Source organism: Oryx dammah, unplaced genomic scaffold (assembly GCF_014754425.2).
Source record: "Oryx dammah isolate SB20612 unplaced genomic scaffold, SCBI_Odam_1.1 HiC_scaffold_11, whole genome shotgun sequence".
Classification (NCBI taxonomy): Eukaryota; Metazoa; Chordata; class Mammalia; order Artiodactyla; family Bovidae; genus Oryx; species Oryx dammah.
Window position 1 is genome coordinate 24,349,930 of NW_024070195.1, and position 6,000 is coordinate 24,355,929.

A 6,000-nucleotide genomic window follows, 5' to 3' on the forward strand; every position below is an offset into this window, starting at 1 on the left:
CTTGCCCATTGCAATTAGTTTATACCATTTTTGGACCTGTCAAGAAGTCATACCACTTAATCTCTCTTCTTCTTATACTTTTATTAATTTTCCTCATTTCTTTGTTTATACTTATGAATGTCACATTGGATGCAATATCAAAAACTGGTAATAGTTTTCTCATAAGAGTATTTCTCTCAACTATACATATATAGTTGATTCTTAATCTTTCACAGCATCATCACTTATTCATCTGTATCACACAGAGAAAGCGTAGAGAAATATTAGCCTTGAGATTTTAGACCACTGACCCTGTAATAGCCAATAGCCTATGGATTTTAGGATTTGAAAGGAACTTACTGATGGTTGATACAGGTGCTTGAAAACAGAAAGAAAAATAAAGACATAAGTAATGTGTAGTATATGAAAGTATATCCAGTCAAGAAATTTCTCTACGTGTGTGTGTTGAAACAAAACTGTCAATCATGTAATTTTCAGAGGGTGCTCCAAAAAGAAAAGTCAAGGGAATTTCAAAGCAATTCAGATTCTTCGTGTTTCATGAAAGATCATTTTAATGTCTGATTAATCTCAGAAATCTTAGTGTTCTATTTGAAGGGCCTCTGTTGAGAGGTTATTTTTTGTATACTTTTCTTACCCAGAGCAAAGAACTATTAATATTAAAATCTTTTAGGAAAGCAATATGATGTTACAGTAAAGTTTTACCTATCTATTTTTTTTTCATCATTGGACTCTTGTCTTCTGTATAGATGTCATCTACATTTTGAAAGTATTTTTATTTGTTTTGTGGTATTTAGTCTTATAATGGATACTTTTAAACTTTTCTGAAAATTGTCAGTAATTTCTAAAGAAGGTTCACTAATGTGAGAGGAACATAGAAAGTGAAATAATAGCATTAGAACTTGCAAAGTTGATTTATGGCTATGGATGGACTTATCTATCAAAATGTCTTCATGCATATGTTTTCCAGATACTAGCCACAGAAAAGTAACTTCCTGGAAATTTTCTCAACAGTTCCAAACAAAACAAGACCAAGACCTACTATCTTAGGCTTACCTAAAATATTTCTTTGCATTGTTTTAATATTTAGCTTCCAAACCAGTTAGTTACCTTTTTTTGGAAGTCCTAGCAGAAACATAAGTATATGCATTATTCTTGTATTCTCCTCTCCTAAATTTTCTATCGTTTTAATTAAACAGTATAATGTGTATAAAATTTAGATACCTCTTCAATTAGTTCCTTCTTCCTCTCCCCTCTTTTAATTCTATGACTAGTTTCCTTTCCTACTTCCATTGCATCATTAAAATATTAATATTTTTCTTTCTGTTCTAGTATGGAAATGTAAATTTCTTTAAGTAGACAAATCAGTTCTCTTGATATAACAATTTATTTGTCAGTTTATTCTTTACATAAGCCATTGAGGTTCATTCTAACTCTAAATTACCTTTGATCTGAAAGTAAAAAATCTGTTAATAAAATCTTATGTATTCAATAGTGGCCCAGCATATGCTAGTGTTATAAATATGCTAATAAACTTACCGGTAGGTAGTATAGTTCTGACTGAAATACAAAACAAGTCAGCATTAGCCTATACATGTAAACACATTTTTTATTATGAATTTAGCTTTTATTCAAAATTAAATAAGCAAAAACCAAAAATTTTAAGAAACTTTACAAATTACTTACATAAAACAAATTTAAGAGGGACAGTCACAAGTCTGCAACAAATAACTGCAAAAGTATCTAGGGCAGCATGAATATAGACCATATCACAGCATAGTGACCTAACTGTGATATGAATAGGGCATAACTAACATTTGCACCAAGACCAGGATTAAAAAAAAAACAAAAAGACATACTTTAAAAGCTTAGTTCTACATTAAGCTTCTTCTCTTCCCTCAGATCCTTAATGGGTTTATACTATGTACTTTTTTTTTTTTTAAACACATCATGTTAGACTATAAATTACACAGATGGGCAGTTAATGTGAAAAGCACCCTCCCACAAAATGTACAAGTGAACTGGTACTGAACTGAGTTCTCCATTTACCTTTATGTACTGCTGCTGCTGCTAAGTCACTTCAGGCATGTCCGACTCTGTGTGACCCCATAGACGGCAGCCCACCAGGCTCCCCCATCCCTAGGATTCTCCAGGCAAGAACACTGGAGTGGGTTGCCATTTCCTTCTCCAATGAATGAAAGTGAAAAGTGGAAGTGAAGCCGCTCAGTTGTGTCTGACTCTTAGCGACCCCTGGACTACAGCCTACCAGGCTCCTCTGTTCATGGGATTTTCCAGGCAAGGGTACTGGAGTGGGTTGCCATTGCCTTTTCCACCTTTATTTGGTACTGTGCATCTATTCATAAAACACTTAAAACTGAAAATATGCTTTGCAGTGTGAAAATATGGTTTACACTTAACCCTAAACCATATATTCACAGTTTTAAGTGTTTTATGAATAGATGCACAGTACCAAATCAGGTTTGCAGTTGTTCCTGAAAACTGGCTCTAGGTTCTGCATCCAATGCCCATTGGCTATTGGGATGCAAGTATTTACATAAATAAGAAACTGTGTCTTAGTCAATGATCAAGATAGTTCAGCAAGAGTGGTATTTCCAACAAAGAGTAATACTCAATACCATAGCTTAAATACTTGTGCAAAGTAAGCATTAGGACAGAGAAATCTGAGGCAAATTCAAGTTGCAAAAACTTGTATCACTACTGTCGTAAACTTGGGCAATAAATGACCCTTGGCAAGTTCTGCTCTCTATGGCTTTTTATTTTTCTTTTAAAATTTTAAAGCCAGAGAAAATGCACTCATACTACCCCTACATGCAGACACACACACACACACCACATACATACACACAGTTCTCATTTCGTTCAGACTACGGTACATAGTTCAACTTCATCACAGTGTAGAGGTTTAACACACATTCAGTGTGCGTTTTTCTGTGCAAGTTCTTAGTGGTCTAAATCCTGGTTGAAGGTATTTGTTTGCAGAACCACATGACTCAGGAGGTTGAAAAAAAAAAAAAAGAACAACTAGTTTCCTTACATTTCTCAAACCAGCATTGGATGTGCAAAGGCAGTGGACATCCTGGCCGTCACCCTAGCCAGAGTAGGGTAATTTTAGAGGAGGATCCAATACATTGTTTTTTTAAATATTCTTTTCCATTATGGTTTATGATAGGACTATTTTTTATATTGAAGGGTAATTGCTCTACAATGTTGTGTTCATTTCTGCTGTACAACAATGTGAATCAGCTATAAGTATACATATATCCCCTTACTCTTGAGCCTCCCAAAGCTCATTTTAATATCTGAAGCATTTTGCATATTTTAGTGTTCTTTGTTGGAGAATGTCTGTTGAAACCTCTGTAGAAGTGGGTAAATTCCTTTGGGTGCCTTTATGTTCCCAAATAGTATAGGCAGAAGATGGAAAAGCTTTTAGAAAAATAGTCAGTAGTTTAAGCAATAGAGAAATTTCTCTTAATTAGTCTAGAGGAAAAAAAAAATCTAGTTTGAGAAAAAAGAGGAAGGAGAAAGATAAGAACAAAAAAAGTACTGTAATAGCTTAAATTTGCCTAAATTCTTTTGATCTCTGTGCCCTGGATGAGAAAGTGAGTGCACAAATCAATTTATCAGCCTCTAGAAAGTTATTCTGAACAGAAGAGTGAAACCTCCAGACTTATTTCTTCATCTGTGAGAGTGCTTTAGAAAGTCTGTTGATAAGTTCCTATTCAGCATTCACAATCTGTGGGCTTCTGTCTTCCCAGGGGACATGTTACCAAAGCTTCCAATGGTTGTTCGTGGTGCTAGTGGTAAAGAATTCTCCTGCCAATGCAGGAGAAAAGAGATATGGGTTCAATCCCTGGGTCAGGAAGATCATCTGGAGGAGGCGTGGCAACCCTCCTCCAGTATTCTTACCTGGAGAATCCCATGGACTGGGGAGCTTGGTGGACTACAGTCCACCGGTTGCAAGGAGTTGGACACAACCAAGGCGAACTAGCGTGCTCATGCTCATAGAATATTAAACATAGGAAAATATAATGCCAGTCATCTTGACAAGACTGGAGTCCCAAAAAGACAATGGCTATCTTCATTTTAAGACTGAATAGGGTATTCTTGATAGAGCAAATGATTCATTTTTGACAGTATCTCCAGTACTACGCAGAAATATCCTTGTTTACTGTCAATTTGAGTGTCCTTTGATTTCTTGAAGAATACAGAGATTCCTTTAAAACCTTAAAATAGTTTTTTTTACCGCTGAAAAATCTGGTTTGATTTTGCAGAATTTTGAATTTCTTTAGTTCTTGGATTCCCTTGCATCTGCATTATCCATCAGTCCCTTAACTGCTGATAAATATGAAAAAACTAAATGCCATCAGTTATGACAAAGTTCAGGATTAAATCTTCTGGGATTAGTTATAATGACTAAGAGAAATACGAATTTCCAGGCTAACTGATTATACTTAGGAGAGTGATGATACAAAAATGCAGAGAGAATAACAAAAGAGGCAACATTAGTCGTTGGTCGAAGTGTTGGAACTAAGAGAACTCTAGCCAGTTCCTGCTGCTCAGAAAAGGGAAAGAAAGGGTGCTCACTTCTTTCCCAAATAATGGAAGGCTCAATTTATAATTTATTTATCAACTCCCACAAAAGAGAGGTACAATATCTCCCATTAAAAAGAATTCATCCTTCATTCCTGGGTGGAAAGTATTTTGTTTCTTTTTTATTGTATTCTAAGAACAGCTGACATACCCCAAATTTCCTTTCAAATTCTAAATTCTGGTTTCCTTTAGGCTTCCAGATTCAGTAGTGACTAGGAGGCTGTTGCTCAGCTGGTAGTTTTCATTTCCAGCTATGTTTATATTAATATACCTCCTTTCTTTCTTATCTTCTTATTTGTTGTTAGTAATTTTGAGGATTAACTCATATTATCAGAGAAGGCAATGGCACCTCACTCCAGTACTCTTGCCTGGAAAATCCCATGGATGGAGGAGCCTGGTAGGCTGCAGTCCATGGGGGTCTCGAAGAGTCGAATACGAGTAAGCGACTTCACTTTCACTTTTCACTTTCATGCATTGGAGAAGGAAATGGCAACCTGCTCCAGTGTTCTTGCCTGGAGAATCCCAGGGACGGGGGAGCCTGATGGGCTGTCGTCTATGGGGTCGCAGAGTTGGACACAGCAACAGCTGCAACTCATATTATAAATAGAGAAAAACATTATCCTGGTAACTAATAATAATGAAACTCAAGATTTACAAGAATGGCGTACAAATACTGAAAAAGGCAGCAACTGAATTAAAGAGTGGAAAGAAAGAAATGACAAGTACAGAAATTAATTTCAAATCAGTTTCTCTCACTTCTTGCATAGTGTCAGAAAGTGAAATAAAAGAGTGGAGTCCAACTACCAAAGTCTCTCATACATTAAGAGGTGGACACAAGGCTCCTATAAAACCAATACAGAATTGTAAAGTTTAAAAAAAAAAAAGGCTCCTATAGCTGCTGAAACATAAAGGAACCTATTCTTCCTACACATTTCACTACCCATGAATAATTGCACTTGATTGCCCCCCCCCAAAAAAAGGCACAAGTGGAAACTGTCTTCATTCACTCTTCCAATTTATCCAACAAACAGTTCTTAGAATATCCTCTCTGTACTAAGTAACAGGGTTGTGAAGGTAAATAAGTTGGTTCCTCTCTTCAAATGACTCATAGTCTAATAATCTAACAGACAAAAAAATTTAACTAAATTATCAGAAAGTGAAGAGGAGCTAAAAAGCCTCTTGATGAAAGTGAAAGAGGAGAGTGAAAAAGTTGGCTTAAAGCTCAACAATCAGAAAACTAAGATCATGGCATCCGGTCCCATCACTCCATGGGAAATAGATGGGGAAACAGTGGAAACAGTGTCAGACTTTCTTTTTTTGGGCTCCAAAATCACTGCAGATGGTGACTGCAGCCATGAAATTAAAAGACGCTTACTCAAGAAAAGTTATGAC